General features: G+C 40.5%; 1 protein-coding gene across 2 annotated transcripts in view; it reads right to left on the bottom strand.

The window, feature by feature from the left end:
• The window catches only part of SPRY1 (sprouty RTK signaling antagonist 1), a 52,666-nt gene that overhangs the window by 4,829 nt on the left and 21,715 nt on the right, over nt 1-26,122 (bottom strand). Inside the window, exons 1-2 of one of the 2 annotated variants that reach the window (XM_032146821.2) lie at nt 2,020-2,154; nt 442-1,343 (exon numbers count right to left, since the gene is read on the bottom strand). The gene's annotated coding sequence lies outside the window, so the exon portion shown is untranslated. Of the gene's footprint in view, nt 1-441; nt 1,344-2,019; nt 2,155-26,122 lie in introns of those variants that run through there. The other variant, XM_058436730.1, reaches the window with a different exon arrangement.

Below are 26,122 nucleotides of genomic sequence, written 5' to 3'. Positions count from 1 at the left end.
CACACACACACACACACAGCCTTTGTCGTCCCCCTGCTTGAGGCATACTCCTCCAAAGAGGGCCCCCGGGGACATCCCCAGAGCCGCCTGGAATCCCCCTTGGGCGTGAAGGGCTCTCCGAGAGGACAACCTGGGCCACCGCGCCGCCGCTCCGGGTAATCGGGGATGGAGAAGACCCTGTCTTGTTACGTTCCGCAGCGGCGGACCGTCGCCCACCCCGCCACCCAACCTTGAGCCCCCAGAAGCCGCGGCCCCCAGGGGGCAGGGGGCAGGGAGCAGCGGGAGGGGCAGCGCCGCGCGAGGTAGTCCCTCCCCTCCCCTCCCCTCCTGGAGTCCAGGCTTGGGCAGCAGCGCCGCCGAGTCCGCACCTGCCGCGCCGAGCGAGCCCCGCCCGCGCGCCTACCGCCCCGCGGGCCGAGGGCGGCCGCCGCACACACTCACCTAGGCCGAAGCGGTGGCCGGGGGCCAAGCCGTGCGACCTGGCCCAGGTCCTGGTGCGGGCGGCGGCGTGCACGCGCCGCATCAACCGCGGCGGGGAGGGCGAGGCGGCATCGCCGGAGCTGGAGCGCCTCGGCCCGCGGCCTCCCCCGCCCCCGCCGTCAGCCGCCAGGAGCGCTCCCCGCGGCCCCCTTCCGGCTGCGGAGGGCAGTTCTTCGGCGGCTCCGCGCGGCCGGGCCCGGACCTCTCACGGCTAGTGCTCGCCGGGCGGCTCAGTAACATCCACCTCCGGAGGTCTTCTCCTGCAGCCCCTTTCCAAGAACCAGTTTTTACAAATCCTTCAGGAAGGCTCTCCAAGTCTCAGAAAAACAAGTAGGGGAGTGGCGGAGAGTCGAGTGCGTGACGGGCCAGCTGACGGCACAGTGTGCTCAGAGAACTATCTCGGGTTCTGGTCGCTCCTCGCGGGGAACGAAGGAAGGGATGGCGGCCTCCTGACGAGCGAAAAATCCACGTCACGGGCGTTCGAGACTCCGCAGCGCCCAGGTCGGGGCCCGAACCGGCGTCGGCGGGCGGGTCACGGAGCCGCGCAGTACCCCGGCGAGACCTCGGAGCACGCGCCTGCCAGGCAGAGGCCGCCGCGGCCGGGAGGGAGGAGGGGGATTTTTTTACCCTTTTTTTTTTTTAGCGGGGAGGAGTGAAGAGAGTGAGGTTTGGGGATCCTTCTCGGAGAGAGAAAGGCGGGCGTCGTCCCTTGTCCCCCGCGCAGGCCGACGCGCTTTGCCGATCCCGCACGTTGGGCAAGTGGGGGCACAGCGTCCCCGGGCACTCCGGTCCCGGCAGGTCAGCCTCTCCCGGGCAGCGCTCACACCCAGTCCTCCAAGCCTGCGATTCCACGGCCGAAATGCCTGCGACAGAGGATTAGAGATAGAAGCTCGTGAATGTCCCTTTCTTCGAAGGGCTGGGACCCGGGGCGGGCCGCTGGCCAGCTCGCCCGCAGCCCGTTGCCATGTGCTCCCTGTTGCTGCTCCCGGTGATTGACAGGCCGGCGCACAGTCGGCGTGTCAGCCGCGAACCAAAGTAACATGCAGTCCTGCACGTTTTTGCCGAGGTGCTTTTGCCCCCTGGAATGCCTAGGAGTTCAAACAACGTTCAAGCAACGCCTCTGCACGTTAGGAATCAATACACAGAGACGGGAAATTCAGGTTTTAAACCAATGCTTCGCTCGGGATTCGGTCGCCAACAATGCCTAAACAAACACGCATTTGGTCCACACACCGAGTGCTACCCCTCTTCGCATAAAGGCATTAACGGCTCTGTGTTTCACAAATTCGATCGTTTCAGACTTTAAACGTCTACTGTTCGGTTAAGGAGAGGTGAAAGGGACCCTGCTTTTTCTTTTAGCGGTAGCATTTACTTTAAGAGCATTAGTTTTAGCAGTGGGAATACTACCGGTGTTTTGAAATGCAACCAGAATCTTAGCTGGAAAGCAAGTTCAAAGAAATAAATGTTCAGTTCCTTGCAAAAGTCAACATTTCTCACCTTATCTTTCCTAAAATGTCTACGGAAGGAAACGGTACTCACCTAATGCAAAGATTGCAAATTGCTTTTCAGGCACATTTAACAGCGACTGTAGCTGTTCCTTATCCAGGGCAGGGAACTCTGCTGATATCACTCTGCAAACCACTGCGTGCTTTACAGAGCGATCTCACTCCGGCTCCGCAGAATTTCAGCTCCTTGCCTCCACCTCCACCTCCACTCCAGGACACGCCTCCGGTGATATCATGTGTCAATCACTCGGGCTGCCTGAAAACCTGGAACAGGATTTCCTTAACTATCGTTTCCTCTTGCGTTTATGTGTACCAACTTGGAAATGTTGCCCTACAGACTCGTGTAATAAACATCCTCTTAAAACTTCGGGAGTGCCTCTAAAAATTCTGCAAATGCAGTTTGTCATAGAGGAATACATTCGGATTTAGTTAGCAATCTTTAGTTGTCGATCTTAATTAAAAGGATTGGTGGACTCTACTCTTAAGTTTAATTAGAAAAGAATTGTGAAGAATAAAAGAAAATGAAAAAAGTTGTATGCCAAGCCATCATCACTTCTGATCAACTAGAGGGAAAACGTATATTGACACAAAAAGATGATTATATAACATTACAGTTCCTATTTACAACAAAGTTCAAAATATGTGAAACCTAAAGTTCAAAAGGTGGCACTCTTTACTGCAAATGTAATATAAGGATATGTAATAAAGGTGAAATTTTCTGCTATGGGTTTTTTAAATAATTGCTTTACCTTGGCTTGTTATATGATTTCCCAAAAAGCAAGCACATGGAGAAAAAACAAATTCTTTCAATTTTGTAATATAGTTGTATAATTTTGCAAAAAATACCAACCCGTATATTTTTTAATTAGCTAAAAGTCAATTAATTAGAATAGAAAAAATTTATCAAGAAGTTTTATAATTGTAATAGCTGATATGACTGGGAAAAAACACTTTAAGTAGGAAACTTGCTTTCTACTTTCTTACAAACTATGCGATTTTAGACATTTATTATCAAAATTGTGCCTTTTCATGCTGCAGTGAGGATAACTTTTTGTGGAATTGAAGGTTCCATAGAAACTTTTAAAAGCCACCTAAAAACCAAAAACTTAGTGGAAAGGAAATATTTTTCCAGGTACTATATATATCAGGAGTAGCTTAAAGTCTGGCAAAACAAAGCAAACAATAACAAAACTCTAGAATCTAAATCATATATACATACAAGTATGGAAATTTTTAGTTCAAAGTACATTTTTAGTTTCCTTATTTACAATAGCGAGTGGTTCTGTTAAAACTTTATAAATATATACATACATAATACACACACGCACACACACACGACTTTCAAATGTCTGAGCACTTTCAAAAATTAAAGTTGTGTTTGGAATTGCCTCTAAAGAACACAGAGCATTGTTAAGAACATGAATAACAATAAAAAAGCATCACTAGAAAATAGCATAGAATGAGAATCAAGCGAAAAAGCTACATATTCACTCCTAATATTATGAATTGTATTAAAATAGGCTATTTAAAAGAATAAAATTGATTTCACTGTATTTTTTTCATAGATCTCATTAGATTTTTGGGATGTAATGAAATTTTACTAGTGATGGATAGGTTTCTTGTGAATGTATTTGGAACAGACAAATCAAAAATAGAATATCATATCAGAGTATCTTATTTGGTTCTTCAAAACTGACTATTACCACAATTGTGAGCTGAGCGGTCAGTTCACCAATATGATAAAACCTGGAGAGGGAGCACTGAACATTCTACCTTCATAAATCCTACAAAATATATTTGAAAGATTTCTATTGCGAATACACTCTATTTCAACCAGAAATGTATTAAAATAATTTTCATGAGATCAAGTATTTTTAAATCATAATAATAAAATCCATGAGATTTTTATGTAAAACACCATCACCATGGGTCATGTTGTATTAAGAAATTAAATATGCTGTACAGAGTTGATCAATAACCCTCCACGTCATTTAGCACTAAAATGCATTAATATGTTTTTCTCTAAATATTACATTACAAATAAATGTAAGTATAGCCCTATCACCTTGGATCTAAAAGACATTGAATGAAACCTGCCTCTCCTTCTGATTCCCCACAACTATAAGACTTTGTAGAAATTCTAAATTTTTAGCTTAAAGTATACATTGTTTTTTACTTGGTAAGTTTAATTACATTGTAACTTGACTAAAAATGGATAACTGGAGTATGAGATTTTTCCAAAAATGAAAAACAATGCAAATATCAATGGGAAAAATCTTATAATAATTTTTAGTTTATTAAGATACGCCTAAATAAAGTGGAATGGAAAGTGAGCCCTGACTCGTCCTTAATTTTCATGTGAAAACAAGATTAGCCATTGCTTGTGTTAATTTGAGTTTTGAAAAAGAATAAAGTGAAATTAAAAAAATTCGGTAACTCCTCACAACTTCTAGTGATTAAAAAAAAAAATGGCCAGGCATGGTGGCTCACACCTGCAATCCCAACACTTTGGGAGGCTGAGGCGGGCAGGAGACAAGCCTGGCCAACACGGCGAAACCTGGTCTCTACTAAAAATACAAACAATTAGCTGGGCATGGTGGTGTGTGCCTCTAATCCCAGCTACTTAGAAGGCTAAGTCAGGAGAATCGCTTGAACCCGGGAGGCAGAGGTTGCAGTGAGCTGAGATGGCGCTACTGCACTCCAGCCTGGGCAACATAGATGGACTCTGCCTCAAAAAGAAAAAAAAAAAAATTAATACAGTTATAGGAAGCTTAACTTATTCACATATCTACTTTATTTGCCAAAATAAAAATAACAATCATGTGTTCCAAGCTCTTGAAAAATAATACGTTATTAATTCTCCTAATGTTTCTGTGAAGTCATGATAAATAAATGTATTACAGTCTTTTATCTTGTTGAGAAACAAACACACAAACTAAATAATCACAGACATTGATGAGTTAGCCTATAAGCATGTAATAAATCAATGAAGACCGGTAATGGAAACTAAGTTCTCTTTACTTTCCTTTTAGGGCAATAGTCACTATATTACTATACTTCCCAAGAAAAGCTGGCAAAGATAGGCCATTTTATTTTCAGTTGCCTTTTGTAAACAATCTTTGTAGTTGACAGAAATAGACCAACCTATTCTGTAAATTTTCCATAAACATTCTCTTCATTTTCATAAGCGTAATTCTCATCCTTCTGCTTTATTTGAAATACGAATGTTCCGTATTGGTTTCAAATTCTGGAAGTGGGCAAATCAAGCAACACATTGAGTAAATTACACTGAATGATTTGTAGTTTGTGTCAGCTCTATAATTCAACTAATCATTTGTGTACTTTGTCACAGGCGATTCTATTTTTCTGCAAGTTGTCAGAAAAGAAAGAAATGTACCTGGAAGTGTCCTAAATTGGTGCGCTTTATTTCTTAAGTGCCATATTCCTTTGGAGAGAATAAAAGTGACAAGAGTTCAGATAAACTGCATCCGTACTATATATTAAAGATTTTACTAATTAAACCCACATGGTAAGATTGTATAAGGAAACATCTTTGCCCTAGTACAAAACAGTCCTCATTCTTATCTAGCTAATTGCAAAATAAATCCTGTCTTCTTTCCTCTTCCAGTGATGTCAGATGTTCCCCTCTAAGCCTTCACTTGTTCTTTATTTTCATGAGAAAAAAGATTAGCCATCTCTTCGCCGATTTGTATTTTGAAACAAGAAGTGGAATGGCCCTTATAATGATCATCTGGTATCATCTTTGATTCTGGTCAACAAAATTTATCAATCTCTCATTCCCACAACTACCTACTGCTATCTTAATCTTCAGAGACAAGCACGTAAGAACCTACGTTAATTTAAACTTGTAACTGTCCCCCAAAGATAGCACAGTAAGAAAATAAAAGTGTGTTCTCATTAAAACAAAAACAAAACAAAAAAAGCATCTCTTAGGGCTTCCTCACTATAATCTTTATTTCCTATTGAAATAGCCCACGTCAAAGGCTACAGTTTATCCTTTATTTGAAGAGAAAAAAAGTAGAATATTTATTTGATAAAACAACTATAGCCATACCCTTTAAGAATAGAGAATGACTAATACTGAAAAAGGAAGGCCGGACACGGTAGCTCACGCCTGTAATCCCAGCACTTGAGAGGCCGAGGGGGCGGATCACCTGAGGTCAGGAGCTGGAGACCAGCCTTCCCAACGTGGCAAAACCCTGTCTCTACTAAAAATACAAAAATGAGCCGGGCATGGTGGTGGGTGCCTGTAATCCCAGCTACTCTGGAGGCTGAGGCAGGAGAATTGTTTGAACCCATGAGGCACAGGTTGCAGTGAGCAGAGATCGCACCACTGCACTCCAGCCTAGGTGACAGAACAAGACTCCATCCATCTCAAAAAAAAAAAGAGAAAAGAAAAAAAAAAGAAAAAAGAAAACATACAAAACTTCCCAAAAGAGGTTTTTAAAAAATATGTTTGCTGAGCGCGGTGGCTCACGCCTGTAATCCCAGCACTTTGGGTGGCTGAGGCGGGCGGGTCACGAGGTCAGGAGATGGAGACCATCCTGGCTAACACGGTGAAACCCCGTCTCTACTAAAAAATACAAAAAAATTAGCCGGGCGTGGTGGCGGGCGCCTGTAGTCCCAGCTACTCGGGAGGCTGAGGCAGGAGAATGGCGTGAACCTGGGAGGCGGAGCTTGCAGTGAGCCAAGATCGCGCCACTGCACTCCAGCCTGGGCGACAGAGTGAGATTCTGCCTCAAAAAAATAAAAATAAAAAATAAAAAAAAAGTTTATACTTAGAGTTTCCCTTGATTTGTAATTTTCTTGGCACATTTCTAATAACTCCATTTATATAAACATTTCAAATGGTCTATAATAATAGATAGGATACATGTATTGAAGACCTGAGTTCTGACGATATTATCCACAATTGTATATCACGGTCTATAACTTTAGCTTATGTGTCATATTTAATCATAATGCCCCTATGTCCAGTATTATAACTAGGAAAATAGCATGGTATTATGAAAAAGAGTACCAGATATAGGATCAGATGATATGAAGTCCCAACTTTGCCAGCTTCTAGCTAGGTAACCTTCACTTAATTTCTCTGAACCTGCTTTCTCATCAATAACCTGAAGTTAATAAAAATACTTGATCTTCCCAAATCCTAGTGCTACTGAATGACTCATTATATATGCAAGGACTTTGTAAGCTTTAAAGTTCTGTACAAATTATTAGTTATCATTGCCTCAATCACATTGTATGATGAGGAAATGTTTAAGGCCCCCTTTTTCTAGGTCCTTCACCCCAAATAATGATTTTTATAACTGCTTTGAGGCAATTCCATTTTACTTTTGTTTTTCTGAGCCTGAGAACTCTGATTTTAATAATAGTATTGCTGTATGTGTGCATGTGTGTGCATGAGGGCGAGGGATTTTGGAGCAGCTATCTGCTAATAATTTGAGATTACACACCTGCTGAGCCCTGCTCACCTTATCATTTATCTGGAATTTTCAATCATTAATATTGTACTTCTAGTTAAGATAGAGATCATTATAAATAGTAAAAATCCCTTCTATAAAATTTGTAAACTCTTTGTGGTCATTGAGTTAAAAAAAGCAAATGTATATTTTAAAAAGTGATTGAATAACATTTATAAAAGTTGAAAATAAATAGAAAAGTAAAAAAACAGAATCCTACATATTTTCAAAAGGTATATTTGCTGCTGCTTTTTTTAATAATCTTTTAGAATGTTAGTTTTGATGCTCCATAAATACGGTAAGTTTAACAGCAATAGTTTCCATTACTTACCAATGTATTATATGAATCAATGTTCTTGTATTAACTTAAAAAATTGATAGCACAGATATATTTCATATAGCCAGTGCATTTAACCTAACACACAAAAAAACCTGTGAAGCGCCACCTATTGTTAAAAATAAGTCATTTCAAATTTCAAACAAAAAATGTACTTGAGTCTAGGAACTGGGTTTTCACAGTGATCACCGCTTTACATTATTTTCTTTTTTCTTTTGCAATACTGCCATATGGTTTAGAATGTTAGCTTTTAATAAAACTGCAAAAAAATTCATTATATACATTGGCTACTTTTTGAGGAATCTAAAGACATGAAAAGACTATATCTGTCTATAGGAAGTTACAGTATTGATGGAGAAGATAAAGTAGTGGGGACATTGAGTTTTAGCTAATATATAAGAATTAATATATCGATAAAGGTGTTTGCCCACTTGAAGTTACTTAGAAAAGGTACTTATTCCAATAATACTACAACTGTGCAAATCTTTATATTCATATTGTATAATTGCAAGTATATTGTGTAATTGTAAATATATATTTACAATATGAGCCCTTGTAAATATTCCTTGTATTGTTAATATTATCTGGGCTTACATCACATTCTCTTGAAATATCTCAATATTGTATATCAATATTGTATATGGGATATTGTATATATGGTAAATAATCTCAATATTGGAAAATGTCTCCCTTTTCAAGATGGATTTGGATTTTTCTAACACATAAATCAATAGAAGTCATGTGTATGGAGTAAGATGAGTGCTCAGGCTGAGTTAAAGTCTGGAAAGAAAAACAAAGTATCAATTTACATTTTTACGTATATTAAATAAGACAACCAGCCTCCTAGAGGAAGATACAAAAGAAAGAGGACAGTGAGTAACGGGAAATTTTAAGCAGCTGAGAATAACAGGAATGTCTTCTACTTTGGCTTGTTTCCTTCACTGGCCATGTTACTTTCACAAATCTCTTTCCCTCCCAAATCCCAAATAGTCACCTGTGAAGTGGATACACTACACAGAATTAGGTTTGGAGATCAAACCTAATTCAGTTTTTTTATTCATACTCTCAATAATTTATGCATTTGTTTAATAAATATTTACTAAGCACCTACATCATGCCAAGGAGGATGAATGCATTATGAACAAGACAGACAAAGCCCCTGTCCTCATTCCTTATGAGAGTTCACATGTAGAAGGAAGAGACAGGCAATAAACAAATTAATATTTTGTGACAGTAATGGTAAGTACTGCCATGAGAAAATGAAGCTTGGCTGGAGTGATAGGGGTTGAGAGGTGATGACTGCTTTAGCGAGGGTGGCCAAGAAGGGTCTCTCTGAGGAAGTGAGATTTGGGCAGAGCCATGATGAGGTGAGGGAGTGAGCCACTACTGGGGAAGCAGGAATCCAGCAGGAGAAATGGCCAGTGCAAAGGCCCTAGGAAATATCACGTGGAACTAGGGAGAGGAAACATGGTAAAGAGGAGGTCAGAAACGAAGGCTACAGCTATATCATTTAGAGCCTTGTAGCCCATAATAAAGACTCTGGATTTTTTTTGAAAGTCATAAGAGGTTTTGCAGCTGATGGTTATCTTCAAAATGTTTAAAGATCTGCTATCGGCCGGGCACGATGGCTCACACCTGTAATCCCAGCACTTTGGGAGGCTGAGGTGGGTGGATCACCTGAGGTCAGGAGTTCAAGACCAGCCTGACCAACATGGCAAAACCCCATCTGTACTAAAATACAAAAATTAGCCGGGCGTGGTGGTGGGCACCTGTAATCCCAACTACTCAACTACTCGGGAGGCTGAGGAAGGAGAATCACTTGAACCCGCGAGGTGGAGGTTGCAGTGAGCCGAGATCCCGCCACTGCACTCCAGCCTGGGTCACAGAGCGAGACTCCATCTCAAAAAAAAAAAAAAAAAAAGATCTGCTATGAAAGATCTGCTATGCTAAATGTTAAAAGGGTGCTGTATTGAGAATTAAGAGCAAAGAGAAATATTTATGTTAACACATAGCATAAATTATATATTGCTATAAAATATAAAGTATTAATCATTATAGGAAGAAGAAGTTGAACCTTATCCTAAAATAGGATTCATAGAAGAGGAAAAGAAAAAGACAGCTTACCCTTAGCGCATGGCACAAGGAAATACTGGAAGGTGCAAATAGGTGATAGGCACATCGTGACTGTGGTCAATTTACAAGACTTACATGAGTGGAAGGGAAGATTTCTTGTCAAAATTGGGTAAGTAAGCTAAGGACGAATTACAGAGGGATCTTAATGCCAATATGACGATCTGGGCTTGATACCAAAGACAATAAAATTGATGAATCTATATTCATCAGAAAAGATAGAGGCATTGCTATCTCTTCCATTCACTTCTGTTCAATTTTGAAAGAAGTAAGAGGAGAAAAAAAGCATTTTCAGAGAGAAAAGTGTGCATAAGAGATCACTAATATTTTATAGCTATGTCTGGCCAACTCAAGGAATGGAATATTGATTATATTTTGCTGCTGTAGCCCAGAGATATCAAGCAGTATTTATGTTCCATTAAAAAGTTAATCAATTAGACCATCAAAATGATTGCTGAAAAATTCCCCAGTGAAGATAATGTATAGATACTAGGAAACCTTAATCCATGAAAAAATCTCAAATACTACACTTATAGAAAATTGAGATCAAATATTTGTAATAGCAAGTAAGGTACGGATGCTATTGTGATTTGAAAAAAACAATTAAAACTTTTCAATTCATTGTCCAGCTCTATGTGGTAAGTGAGTCATGGACTTCGCTTGCTTCCAAGATAATTTTGATTCATACCCCCATCAATCTAACAACTATGTATTGGTACTAGGTGTGGTACTGTGCTAAAAGTATTAGGGATGCAAAGATGAAAACAAATTCATGGGCTAGCTCTAGGCCGTGCCTCCACAGTTGATGGGAATAGGGATGGGCTCAGGCTCAAGATCTAAAGACAGCCAATCCATAGCCTGGGCCATAGCCTAAAGATGTCTTGGTTTCTCTCTCTCTCTTTTTTTTTTTTTTAATTAAAAAAAAAAAGACTGTTAGAAAAAAAGAATGAGCTGCTCCAGTCTGGAAATTATGGAGAGAATAAGGCAGTTACTTTTTTTTTTTTTTTTTGAGATGGAGTCTCGCTGTCGCCCAGGCTGGAATGCAGCGGCGCGATCTCGGCTCACTGCAAGCTCCGCCCCCAGGGTTCACGCCATTCTCGTGCCTCAGCCTCCCACGTAGCTGGGACTGCAGGAGCCCGCCACCTTGCCCGGCTAATTTTTTGTATTTTTAGTAGAGACGGGGTTTCACCGTGTTAGCCAGGATGGTCTCGATCTCCTGACCTCGTGATCCGCCCACCTCGGCCTCCCAAGTGTTGGGATTACAGGCGTGAGCCACCGCCCCCGGCCAAGGCAGTTACTTTATGAAATAGAATCTTCAAAGTCATGAAGAGAAGGGCAATGCGGGACCATGAGTTAGTAAAAGTGATGACTAAACAAAAATCTTTAGGTAATAATAACCAAAATATCACATTTCTTCCTTGTTTCTTTTTTTTTTCTTTTGAGACAGTCTTGCTCTGTCACCCAAGCTGGCGTGTGGTGGCACGATCTTGGCTCACTGCAACCTCTGCCTCCCAGGTTCAAGTGATTCTCCTGCCTCAGCCTCCTGAGTAGCTGGGATTACAGGTGTGTGCCACCACCTCTGGCTAATTTTTGCATTTTTAGTAGAGACAGGGTTTCACCATGTTGGTCAGGCTGCTTTTTAACTCCTGATCTCGTGATCTGCCTGCCTTGGCCTCTAAAGTGCTGGTATTGCAGGCAGGAGCCACTGTGCCTGGCCAAATATCACATTTCATCAAATCTAAGATGTCAATTATATGATGCATTTTTCTTTTATGGACTACAATGAAAATTTTTTAAATGCTGCTATTTCACTCTTGACACAATGCTTCCTTATCACTTATAGTTTTATATTAAATACTTATTAATAGGGCTTTTTAATGCTGATTTATGCACAGATTTTATCACACATCATTCTTGTGCACACCTGAAAAGAAAAACGTAAGCAAAATAAATTTATTGGGGTCCCTAAAACTACTTCACATTCAGAGTCTGATTTTTCTGAATTACTTTTTGACTCAGTCATTAATGCTTATGTTTTTCTTTTTTTTTTTTTTCCTTTTTGACACGGAGTCTCGCTCTGTCGCCCAGGCTGGAGTGCTGTTGCACAATCTCCGCTCACTGCAACCTCCATCTCCTGGGTTCAAGCAATTGTCCTACCTCAGCCTCGTGAGTAGCTGGGATTACAGGCGCCTGCCACGATGCCCAGCTAATTTTTGTATTTTTAGTGGAGATGGGGTTTCACCATGTTGGCCAGGCTGATCTCGAACTCTTAACGTCAGGTGATCCGCCTGCCTCGGCCTCCCAAAGTGCTGGGATTACAGGCGTGAGCCACTGCGCCCGGCAATGCTTGTGTTTTTCTATAGAAGATAATCTTGTGGCCATCAAGAGCATTGGGCAGCATTTCTTAAAAGATGTAGCAGTTCTTAAAAGAGTGCTGCATCATTGTTTTCTGGATTTTTTCCAAAACCTATTCTGTGTTTTGATACTGGAATGTTCTTGATCTTATCAAAAAGTGTCAATAAAAGGTTTTCAGACAGCAGCCAGGACTCATAGTCCTGCCTCAAATGGTCCTTAAATAGTTTCCTGAGTCAAACATGGAGAGGCTGCAGTTGTTCAGTCATGCAGCCAGGAATAACAAGCACGTTTGCACATGGGCAGGCAATAACAACTACCTCACAACTTGACTCCTGTCTGCCAGACTGCAATTGTAAAATCCAGCCCGACTTCAGAGGTATTAAAACGTGGATGAAAATGTGCATTTGGGAATTGATGGACTACAATAGCTAACATATTCTCCTTCAATAATCTTATGCTTTTCCTATCTCACCTTTGTACAGATGACACACAAAGTGATTTATTTAGTAGTTTGCCAAAGATTATATAGCCGGCATGTGGGAGAACAAGAATTTGAAATCAGGTATACAGAGTAGACGGTGAGGAAGTTATTTGGTAGAGAGAAGAGAAGTAGACAGAAAAGGATAGCTGAACTGCTCTGACAATAACAGGACATTCCATTGAAGATCTACCCCCAGCCTATTGCTTGAGGTCTCTAAAGCTCTTTGACACTTCAGGTGGCACAGTCTTATGATGGTTTATTTTTGTTGATTCTCATGAAATTCCTATCTCTCTTTTATCATATTTGATGGCTTGACTCAGTTTCTGCTCCTTAATAAGCAATAAGCCTGATAAATATAAGCATCAAAGTCTGTCTGGGAGAATTGGGAATATTGCACAGAGAAGGGCACACTGAGCTTAGCTTTGGTGGATGGCAGACAACATTGGTGGTGGGTGGAGCTAGAAGGAGGACATTCTAAAAGCTGAGTGTGCAAAGGTATAGAGGGCAGAATGGTCATGGCACATGACATGGTTTGGCTATGTCTCCACCCAAATCTCATCTTGAATTGTAGTTCCTATAATACCCACGTGTTGTGGGAGGGACCTGGTGGGAGGTAATTGAATCATGGGAGCAGTTAGCCCCATGCTGTTCTCGTGATAGTCAGTGACTTCTCACGAGATCTGATTTTCTTTTCTTTTTTTTTTTTTTTTTTTGAGATGGAGTCTTAATCTGTCTCCCAGACTGGAGCACAGTGGCACGATCTCAGCTCACTGCAACCTCTGCCTCCCGAGTTCAAGCAATTCTCCTGCCTCAGCCTCCTGACTAGCTGGGATTACAGGCGCCTGCCATCATGCCTAGTTAATTTTTGTATTTTTAGTAGAGATGGGGTTTCACCATGTTGGCCAGGCTGATCTTGAACTCCTGACCTTGTGATCTGCTCACCTGGGCCTCCTAAAGTGCTAGGATTACAGGCGTGAGCCACTGTGCCTGGCCCGATCTGATAGTTTTTCCCCCTTTGCTCGGCACTTCTCTTTCCAGCCACCATGTGAAGAAAGACATGTTTGCTTCCCCTTCCGCCATGATTTTAAGTTTCCTGAGGCCTATTCCCTAGCCACACTGAACTGTGAGTCAATTAAACCTCTTTCCTTTATAAATTACCCAGTCTCGGGTATGTCTTTCTTAGTAGCATGAGAACAGACTAATACAGCATATATGGAGTTCAGAGGGTAAGAAGGTAGAAGTAAAAAAGGGAAGGCTAGATAGGAAAGCAGAGATCAGATCACATTCCATGTAAAGAAGTTGCACAGTATTCTGTAGAAGAGTGGTTTTCAAGCTTGTTTAGTAGTGACCTATTTCCCCCTGTCCTCAAAAAGTGCTATTTGAAAACCTAGACTATAAAAGAGATAAGATGGAACTGCACTGAAGGAAGCAAGGATGGGTCAGTAGGGCAACTGCACACAACACAACTTTAAATCCATTTCTAGAGCTAAAATGCATGCCTAGCTGGGCACGGTGGCTCACACCTGTAATCCCAGCACTTTGGGAGGCTTAGGCGGGCGGATCACTTAAGGTCAGGAGTTTCAGACCAGCCTGGCCAACCTGGTGAAACCCCGTCTCTACTAATAATACAAAAATTAGCCAGGCATGGCGGCGCACGCCTGTAATCCCATCTGCTTGGGAGGCTGAGGCAGGAGAATTGCTTGAATCCAGGAGGCAGAGGTTGCAGTGAGCTGAGATCGCACCATTGCACTCCAGCCTGGGAGACAAGAGCGAGACTCTGTCTCAAAATTAATAGGTAAATAAAAGTAAAAATTAAAAGTGCATGCCCTAGGAGTAATAGGAGAAAGATCACCTTGGCAGTAGGAAAGAGGATGAAGGGGCAGAGGCGGTCATTTCTCTCAGTTGCTAGGAAGTCACGGCAGTCATCTGGGCAAGAAAACTGAGACATAAGAAATGCCATGTGTTCGTCATAGTTAGATTGCAAGGTAAGTTTAGGTGAAGAGGGATTCTTTTTTTTTTTTTTTTTTTGAGACAGAGTCTTGCTCTGTAGCCCAGGCTGGAGTGCAATGGCGCGATCACGGCTCAGTGCAAGCTCCACCTCCCGGGTTCAAGCTATTTTGCTGCCTCTGCCTCCCAAGTAGCTGGGGCTACAGACATGTGCCACCATCTCCAGCTAATTTTTGAACTTTTAGTAGAGACAGAGTTTCGCCATGTTGGCCAGGCTGGTCTCAAACTCCTAGCCTCAAGTGATCCGCCCACCTCAGCCTCCCAAAGTGCTGAGATTACAGGCATGAGTCCCGGTGCTCGTCCTGGGATTCTTATAAATATACAGTAGACAACCACACAAATATCCAAGGCTAGAAAACGAAGTACAACTAGTTATACACAAAGTGGAACTGGGAAGAAACAAAATGGCGGTAGATGTCTTTTTTCCTGTGCATGTTTTCCGATGTGTTTATATAACGAGATGACAATGGATATTTAAAACATTATTGAAATAAATGCTCAATATTCCACTGTAAGAATATATCACATTTACTTATTCTAGTCCCAAATTTTAAGAAGAAAAAGCACTCATTTCTATAGTACTGGGTCTCACCTCTGATATCAAGCTTCCCTTTCATGTCTTGCCAGGGCCCTCCCCACGTCCTGCTTGCTAAGCCACATGTAGTAGAAACAACAATGTCTTTGGGAATGGCAAATCTCTCACATCGAAGACCACGAACCTGGAGCTTTGGTTCTTCTGATTTTTCGTGTACACCTGCTTCTTCTGCCTTGTGCATCACAGGGAACCTTCAGAGAATTTCACATGCAATCTTCTTGTGAGGCAGATCCCAAGTACCACCCACATTTCTGAAGATATCTTATTCCTATTCAGGGCTCATAACACACGTGTGTGTTAGTGGTTGAAATATTGTACTTAAGTCCCCAAATTTATCTTTGAATTGGACACTATTTTTGTGGGACCTAATACAGAAAACAATAAGAAAGTTTCAATCAGGAAATATGAAGGTAAAAATAAAGGAGTTATTCCCCTTATTAATTAAATCTCTTCACTAGGCTGGGCGCTGTGGCTCACACCTGTAATCCCAGCACTTTGGGAGGCCGATGCAGGCGCATCACTTGAGCCCAAGAGTTCGAGACCAGCCTGGGCAGCACAGCAAGACTCTGTTTCTGCAAAAATTAGCTGCGGATGTGCGCCTACAGTCCGAACTACTCAGGAGACTGAGGTGGCAGGATCGCCTGAGCCTGGGAAGGTCAAGGCTGTAGTGAGCGGTGATTACACCACTTCACTCTAGCCTGGGCAAGAGTGAGACCCTGTCTCCCATTCCATACACACAAAGCTCAAGTGTAAATATAGGTCAGTGTTGATAATCAGATGCAGAAAATTATGAGTTGCCTTAAAGCTTTTTTCTGCATGGCAATTAAATGCATAAGAAACCTGTTTTTATTTTCTGACTAAAAGGTGCACTGTATAAAGCTCCTTTTTTTCTGCCATACTGCTTACTAGTGGTGTCTTTATGAAGATATGTCCAAAGAAATGAAATATTCAGCATCCCCTGTAATATAGAACTTTCCTTCCCCCATCTTCAATTTCCCATATTGTCACTAGGAACAAAATCTTCAAGCATTTAGAGCCATTGCATTGGCCTTGAAATGTCTTATATGATTTGTCAAGCAAGAAACATTTTCAGCCTCCAAGGGATTTATGTGATTAATAAAATTTTTCAAAGTAAAATGTTTATTAAAAATAAAGAAAAAGCAAATAACAGGGAATTTTTTTTCTTTTTTTTTTGAGACGGAGTCTGGCTCTGTTGCCCAGGCTGGAGTGCAGTGGCGAGATCTCGGCTCACTGCAGGCTCTGCCTCCGGGGTTCACGCCATTCTTCTGCCTCAGCCTCCCGGGTAGCTGGGACTACAGGCGCCTGCCACCACGCCCGGCTAATTTTTTGTATTTTTAGTAGAGACGGGGTTTCACCATGTTAGCCAGGATGGTCTCGATCTCCTGACTTTGTGATCCACCCACCTCAGCCTCCCAAAGTGCTGGGATTACAGGCGTGAGCCACCACGCCCAGCCCAGGGAATGTTTTTAAATGGACATGTGGCTTTACTTTTTAACATGCATTTGTACCTTATTCAAGCTTTACCTCTAATTTTATACAGAAAACCTCATTAATACAGTGTAGATTTGCCTCCTTGCTACCTTAATTTTCTTTGCCTGTGGATGTAGGTGTGTGTCTGTGCCTGTGTGCACTTGGGGATTTGAGGTTTGTGGGTGAAGGTATTTTGGTCACAATCACTTAACCAGTCTCTAAGAGATTCCAAACGTTCCCTCAGCTTCCTGTCTTCTTCTGAGCCCACTAAACTCTTCCAACCTCTGCCTATTACCCAGTTCCAAAGCTGCTTCCACATTTTCAGTATCTTTATAGCAATGCCCCACTTCTCAGTACCAATTTTCTGTTAGGCCATTCTTGCATTGCTATGAAGATATACCTGAAACTGGGTTATTTATGAATATAAAGAAAATAAGTTCGATTGGCTTATAGTTCTGCAGGCTTTACAGGCAGCAAGGTGCTGGCATCTGTTCAGCTTCTAGGGAGGCCTCAGGAAGCTTACAGTCATGACAGAAGGTGAAGGGAGAGCAGGCACATCATATGGCAAAAGCAGGAGCGAGTGGGAGAGTGGGAGGAGGGAAGTACAAGTGCCACACACTTTTAAACAACCAGATCTCATGTGAACTCAGAGCAAGAGCTCACTTATCACCAAGCACGCATGAGGGGTCTGCCCCCATGATCCAAACACCTTCCACCAGACCCCAACTCCAGCACTAGGGATTATATTTCAACATGAGATTTGGGTGGGGACACATATTCAAACTCTATCAAGGGGCACAATTAATGATTGTGCTGGGGCAATGGATGTTGACTAAGACTATCCCAGGCACACTGGGATCTATGGTCATACTGTTCTGTCATCTTCTGTCACACCACACTGTCTTTCTAAGTGATCTCAGCACTCCCATGGCTTCTTTACCATAATCATAACCAAATATCTCCAGCCTGGATTTCACTTTTCAGCATCAGACCCTTATAAATAAGTGCTTATTCTGTGTAGATATTTTACAGTCACCTGTAACTCAGTAGCTCCAAAAGAGAACACATGATGTCCTCTCCTCACATACACACTAAAATCTCCTCCTCTAGTATGTCCTGTCTCTGTATAAGACACTACTGTCTACTCACTTGATCAAATCAAAAACCTTCTCCTTACTCCTTATACCCCATCAGTTACCAAGAAGACAGTTCTACTTTCTGTGTCTCTCACAAGCTCTCCAGTAACACCACTGCCACAAGTCATATCAATGCTTACCCAAACTAGTTTATACGCTGTCGTTAGTGTGATAGTCCTGAAACACAAATCTGATCACTTTTTTTTTTTTTTTAACATAAAAATTCTTCAGTTGCTTCCCATTGTCTGCAGGATCCAATCCCAACTTGGTAACACAGCCTCAGATCACTGTGATCTGGCCCCTGCCTCTCTCTCCAGCCACACCTCAGTTCTTTATGCTGCAGCTGCATTGGAGCTTTTTCAGTTTCCGGAGTGTGCCAAGGTTTTTCTAACCTCAGAAGCTTTGCATGATATGTCTCCCTCAATGACATGATTCTTAGATACTTTGTACTTCTTTGTAAAATTTTTCACAGTTGCAATTAATTATTTATTTAGAATAATTTGTTTAAAATCTGTCTTTCCTTCTAGACTATAAGGCTCCAGGATGCATCTGTTGTGTTCACCATTATACCACAGTCCCCAGCACAGTGCCCGAGGCTCAATCCATGTATGTTGTGTAATTAAATAAAGGATCTCTCTAATTCCTGGACTGAGTGGGGAAATTCAAATTACTTCTGTTTTCTATAATGATCAAGTCAACAAAGTAGTAACAAGAATTGTTAGTATATTTCTCTATTCAAATACATTTTTATGTCTTTTTTGGATGGGCTCACTGTCCCATCAGCAAAATAAGAGGAAGAATATCTAATACCTTCCCATTACATGTTATTTCCTCACTTGAATAAAGTTAAAAACATAAAGGTAGAAAGTGAGACAAGTCACAATCTAATTTCCAGATACTGAATTTTCACAAGCTGGAAGAATAAGATGTAACACGGTGATTTAGTAAGTCAGCTGTTTCCTTCCAGATTAGAGACAAATCACAAGAGTAAATGCTTAAGAAAATTTTCCAATCAAACATTGCTAATCCTGTTGATTTCTAACATTCAAGAAACCCAGAAAAAAAATCTAACAGCGGAGTTCTTTGTGTTTCTTCTTTAATGAGTATTTGGCAAAAAACAATGAGGTTGGGGAAAACATTTTTGAAGGCACAGAATCCAGTGTCCGTCGCTTACAAAGCAACCGTTGGGACCTGAAGTGATTGAGCACCTGTTTTCAATCTTGGGTCAAAATTTCTTTTAATCCAGGATGCAATTAAATCTTTAGTATGTGCAGAGATATCTATTTCACATATATAATTCCCTAGATGTTTAATTATAAAGTATTTGCAATTATTTGCACAAATCAGTTCATATTATGTTATTTGACATCAGTTTACGTGTTTGGGAAGGAGGTAGATGTATGGGGCTCTGAGGTGGTGCTGGGCTGGGGGAGGACTTGTCTAATACCTAGGAGTTTGTCTCGTTTCCTTCTTTTTCATCTCCCAACAAGGCTGGCTCTCTATCTTGCTTTTTCTTCTGGTACTAAGATAGGAAGTGGTAATTTTGTCAAATGTATGCATACTGTATTTGTAGTCACCCTAGCTAGGTCTGAGTTCTAAGGGAATTTCTTAAATTCTTTGTTAAAATATGAGAATTATTTTCCTTAAGCTATTAGTCATGCAGAAACAAACATTTACTTTAAAAATGAAAACTCCTTAACCCTGAGTAAGACAGGAGGAAACAGTATATTATATTCTCCATGTTACAACATCTATTTCATGTAATTTCCTCCTGTGAACTATTGTCAAGTATCTCGGGTTATTTTCAGAAGTCAAGAAAAACCTGAGACTGTTCTTCCTAATTTCATTTTCTCTAAACCCAAAGTGACATAAAGATATATATCCTCTATTACCACCTACATATTCCATAGTTATATCTTGGTATTCTACACTGTGGAGGCGAAGGCCCTTGGCCCCCTAACAGTTCACTAAAAATCACTGCCACAGGTTAGATTCACTAAAAAGAGAAAAGGTGTACAAATTTGTTTAACATGCATGAGAGCCTTCAGAATGAAGACCAAACTCCTCAATGAAGTACAGAAACTTATATACCCTCCTGAGGTTACAAAAAGAATGCTGGCTCAGAGCATGGCCAAAAACAGTCGTTAGTGTTAAGACAGGTTATGGGAGGAAGAAAAGAAGAGGCTTGGTTAGTGAAGATGGCCTTGTTATGTAGATGAAGCCTCATAGGTAGCAGCCTTCAGGAAGTGTAGATGGTAAATGTTTCTTTTCAGACCTTTAAAGGTGTCAGACTCTTAGTTAATCTCTCCTACATCCAGGAAAGGCCTAGAAAGGGAAAGTCTGGCTGCATTAATGGAGATTCTCTACTGATGCAAATTTCTCCCGCAAAAGATAGCTTTGCAGCACTCTTCAGCCTGCTGGCCACGTGGCAGCCATTTCAAAAGATGTCAAAGAAATGTATTTTAGGGTAAAATATTTTGATTTCACTCAACACAAAGGTATAGAATCAAACAATATAACTGTGATTGTAGTAAAACTAACAAATAATGAAACTAAGAACCGGATATATTTCTGCTTGTATTTGAAGCAGTAGCAAGAAAAAATGGAAATAGCAGCAAAAAATTCTTTTGCAAAGACAGTATTATCTGAAAGTCTCATTATACATTCTGTACACAATTATTTTATCTCAGTGAGGGATCTAAAATATCAAATGAGCAGAGTTTTTATGAATACACTTTTCTAATTCCTGGTGAAGTCCTGAAACTCCGGAAGAAATAAAACAGAATAAAACAAAAAAATTTGTGAGAGGGCAATTCATGAGCCTTGGCAACAGATTGGACATGTGATTCGAAAAAGAGAAAGGCAACATGAAAGTTTTGAGCTAATAGAAGGTAGAGACAGTGTTAACCTGAATTTTAAACAGGGCTTATTTGGCAGGAAAATTTTAAAAATTATATTTTGCACACAGTGAGTCTGAAATTATATGGCGAATCCCATGAGAATGAGGTCTTTCCAGCAAACACCAAAAATTTGGGAAAGTGGTAACGTGGTATTTGAGTCCTATGCATAGAGCAAATAGTTGGATAAATTAGCAGAATCCATGAAGCAGAAAACAAAAGAAGTTGAATGCAAATCTTTAGGATTAAGGGGCTGTTCATATATTCAGCAAAATACTGAGTGCCAAGTTTGCTCCAGAAATTGTGCTAGGCACTGAGGATATAAAGTAAATAAAAACTCAATCCGTACTTTCATGTACCTTACTGGTCTACTGGAGATGTTGTACAATAAACTGGAGATTATAGCACAGTGTGGAAACATTGTTAGCAGTGTGCAAAGGGTCGTAATGGAGGCACCAGCATCTGCAATAAGAATCACAGAGCTAGGGGTTTGGAGGGAGGAAACGGAGCAGGCTTTCCTGATTAAGCAGAAGGGGCCAGAGAGTGACAATCTAGGAAAAACAAACATGTTCCAAGTCATGCAATTTTGAAAAACCTTGATGGATTTCAAGAACTCTAAGTAGCCCAGTACTGCTTGTGAAAGGGATTGTGTGAGATTTACTGCCAAGAATAAAAAAACTTTTGAAGTGAAGACAAGTGCTTATTTGCAGCAGAGAAAACTAAGCTGAGGTTAGCATCTTGCACAGTGCCTGGCACATTGTTAATGCTCAATACATATTAAAAGAGTGCATTAAAATTTGCAAAACCCTCTTACATACATCATGTGGTATACAGAATAATGCTCCACCCCCAAAGAGGTCCATGTCCTAATCCCCAGAACCTGTGAATATGTTATGCTATATGGCAAGGGAGAATTAGAGTTGCAGATAGAATTAATGTTGCCAATCAGTTGACCATAAAATAGGGAGACCATAATATGGTCAATAGCAGTTGACCATAAAACTAGGTTTTGTAGTTGGGAGGGAGGGTGTAGTGTATTCAGAAACATCCTGGCTGGGCGCGGTGGCTCACACCTGTAATCCCAGCACTTTGGGAGGCCGAGGCAGGTGGATCATGAGGTCAGGAGTTCGAGACCAGCCTGACCAACACGGTAAAACCCCGTCTCTACTAAAAATACATAAGTTAGCCAGGCATGGTAGTACACGCCTGTAAGCCCAGCTACTCAGGAGGCTGAGGCAGTAGAATCACTTGAATCCAGGAGGCGGAGGTTGCAGTGAGCTGAGATTGCATCACTGCACTCCAGCCTGGGTGACAGAGCGAGACTCCGTCTAAAAAAAAAAAAAAAAAATCTTTAAAAATGGAATAGGGGCACAGCAAAAGAGGTCAGGATGATGCAACGTGAGAAAGATTCAACCAGCCTCTGCTGGCTTTGAAGGTAGAAGTGGCCATGAGTAAAGGAATGAGGGAAGCCTCTAGAAGCTAGAGAAAGCAAGAAAACTGATTCCCCTCTAGAAGTCTCAGGAAGCAATACAGGACCCCGACACCTTGATTTTAGTCCCGTAAGATCCATTTTGGACTTCTAACCTCCATAACTGTAAAATATTAAAAGTATTAAGCCACCAAATTTGTGTTAATTTGTTACAGCAGCAATTGGAAAGTAATACAATCATCTTGTTCCATAGATAAGAAAATTAACATGAGGCTGGGCGCGGTGGCTCACGCTTGTAATCCCAGCACTTTGGGAGGCCGAGGTGGGTGGATCACGAGGTCAGGAGATCGAGACCACGGTGAAACCCTGTCTCTACTAAAAATACAAAAAAATTAGCCGGGCGTGGTGGCCGGCCCCTGTAGTCCCAGCTACTCGGAGAGGCTGAGGCAGGAGAATGGCGTGAACCCGGGAGGCGGAGCTTGCAGTGAGCCGAGATTGCGCCACTGCACTCCAGCCTGGGTGACAGAGCCAGACTCTGATTCAAAAAAAAAAAAAAAAGAAAATTAACATGAAAAGAAGCATCCAAATATGAAGATCAAAAGAAAACACACAAACCATAAATATTGTAAATAAAACAAGAGACAAGTGGGATTTATTCCAGGTTTGCAAGACTGATTTAGCATTTAAAAATCAATCAATATAATCTAGGCTAAAGAAGAAAAATCACATGATCTATCAATCGATGCAGAAAAAGCATTTGACAAAATCCAATACCCATTTATGATAAAAAGAAAAAACAAAAACAGAAGACAAAAACACTCTCATCAAGTTAGGGATGAGAAAGTTAGTAAAGAGCATCTATAACAAACCTACAGTTTACATTGTAATTAATGGTGAAAACTGAATGCTTTCTCTCTAAGATTAGAGACAAAGCAAGAATGTCCACTCTCACTACTTTTGTTCACACAGTTCTGAAAGTTCTAACCACTACAATAAGGTAAGAAAACATAAATGAAAGCCATGTAGATTAGAAAGGAAGAACTAAACCTGTCCTTATTTGAGGTGACATGATTCCCATCTGTGATTCTTAAGGAATCTACAAATAAACTCATAGAACTAATAAGTAAGTTCATCGGAGCTGCAGGATAGGACACAAAATTAACACACAAAAATCAATTGCATTAATATATACTAACAGTAATGTGCAAAGCAAAATTTAAAACACAATACCACTTAAGATTACTCCAAAGAAAAATTAAAGGCTTGGGTATAAACTTAACAAATCATGTATAGGATCTGTATGTTGAAATTACAAAATGCTGATGAAAGACATTGAATAAGACCTAAATAATGGAGAGACATGCCATGTTTTTGGACTTAAGGACACGACATAGTAAAGATGAAAATTCTCCCCAAATTGACCTATGGGTTTAATGTTATGCCTATCAAATTTCCAACAAGGTGTTTTGTAGATATAAGCAAACTTATTCCAAAATATATGTGAAAAGGTACAGGTCCTAGAATAGATTACATTTTTAAAAAGAATTATAAACTAGGAGGAATCACTCTAGTTGATAAAAACATCTACTATATAGCAATCATAATTAAGACAGTAAGGCATTGGCAGAGGGGTAGACACATAGACCAATGGGAAAGAATAGAGATCCCAGAAATAAACCCACATAAATATACCAAACTTGATAAAGGTGTAAAAGCAATTCAGTGGAGGAAGAGTAACCTTTTACACAAATGATGCTGAAATGATTGGACATTCATAGGCAAAAAATTAAAAGTGAAAAACAAAAAACCTAAACCTCACACCTTATCCAAAAATTAGCTGAACATGGGTCATGGACTTAAATGTAAAACATAAGACTTTTAGAAAAAAAAAAGAGAAAATCTTTAGAATCTACAGCTAGGTAAAGAGTTGTTAGACTTAACACCAAAAGTATGATTCAAACGAGGATTTATTGATAAATTGGACTTTATCAAAATTAAAAACTTGTACTTTGTAAAAGTCCATGATAAGAGCATAAACAGGCAAGTTATAGAATAGGAGAAAGTATTTGCAAACCACATATCTAACCAAAAAAAATGAGTATCTAGAATATATAAAGAACTCTCAAATCTCAACAGTAAAATACCAAACACTCCAATTAGAAAGTGGACAAAAGACATGAACAGACATTTTACTAAGGAGGGAACACAGATGGCAAATTAGCACATGAGAAAATGTTCAGCATCATTAGCCACTAGGGAAAGGCAAATTAAAACCACAATGAGATCAGTACTACGCACTTGAAGGAATAGCTAAAGTAACAAATAGTGACAACACTAAATGCCAGCAAAGATACAAAGAAACTGGGTTATTCATATATTGCTGGTGAGAATGCCAAGTGGTACAGCCACCGGAAAACAGTTCAGCAGTTTTTCATAAAACCTAACCATGCAACTACTACATGACCCAACAATTGTATTCTTGGCCATCTATCCCAGAGAAATGAAGACTGATGTTCACACAAAAGTCTGTACAAGTGTTCAGAGAATCTTTACTTATAATAATCCAAAGCTGGAGCCAATCCAGAGGTCCTTCAACAGGCAAATGATTAAACAAACTGTGGCACATACTTAGCATGGAATACTACATGGCAATGAAAAGCAATGAACTATTGATAACACAACTACTTCAGAAAGAAATTATGCCAAGAGAAAAAAGGAAGGTCTTTATCAGGATAAAGAGACGTTATAGTTCATCAGTCTCATGGTTTTTACAGATAAGGACACATAATCCCTGAAAGTCTACATGAGATAGCTTTACGGATATACAGACTGGAGCCAGATTTGAAACACAGTTCTGGCATCTACTACCTGAGTGATCTTGGCAAGTGACTCATCTCTCTGAGTCTTTGTTTATAAAATGGCGGCTTTGTTTATAAAATGAAAAGATTAATTATGCCATTCTTTTCTTCTCAGAATTAAATTAGGTATATGTCTAAATTGCCTGAAATACATATTATAAGTGTTCAATAAATTCTTGTTTCCCTCCTCAGCAAAAATAAAACTTTCTTACAGTTATTCAACCAGTAAGTATCAAAACTGGGATGAGATTCAGTTTCTGAATCTCAGTACAATGGTCTTTCTAGTCTTTTAAACCAGAATTTCTAAATTTTAGGTATAAAAACAAAAAGAACAGAAATTACAATACATAGAAAATGTTCAAGTGTACTACCTTGCTGATCCATGAGAGACAATCACATAGTAACTATCCCATATTCACTATGTTTATAATTTTAGGCATTATTTATCAAAATTAGAAGACTAAATTGACATATGTATTAGTGTATTGTTACACTGCTATAAAGACATACCTGAGACTGGGTAATTTATAAAGACAAGATGTTTAATTGGCTCATGGTTCTGCAGGCTATACAGCTTCTGCTTCTGGGGAGGCCTCAGGAAACTTCCAATTGTGGCGGAAGGTGAAGGGAAAGCAGGCCCAGCTTCACATGGCTGGCAGGAGAGAGAGAGCGAAGGGGGAAGGTGCTACACACTTTCAAGTAACCAGATCTCCTAAGAACTCACTCACTATCACAAGAACATCAAGGGGAAGTCTGCTCCTATGATCCATTCACCTCCCACCAGGCCCCTCCTCCACCATTGAGAATTACAATTCGACATGAGATTTGGGTGGGGACACAGACCCAAAACTTATCAACATACATGCTTTTCCTTTCCTTTCCTTTCCTTTCCTTTCCTTTCCTTTCCTTTCCTTTCCTTTCCTTTCCTTTCCTTT

Source organism: Hylobates moloch, unplaced genomic scaffold, assembly GCF_009828535.3.
Source record: "Hylobates moloch isolate HMO894 unplaced genomic scaffold, HMol_V3 SCAFFOLD_3, whole genome shotgun sequence".
Classification (NCBI taxonomy): domain Eukaryota; kingdom Metazoa; phylum Chordata; class Mammalia; order Primates; family Hylobatidae; genus Hylobates; species Hylobates moloch.
Note: the sequence above shows the minus strand (reverse complement) of the source record. Positions and strands in the feature narration are given on the sequence as shown.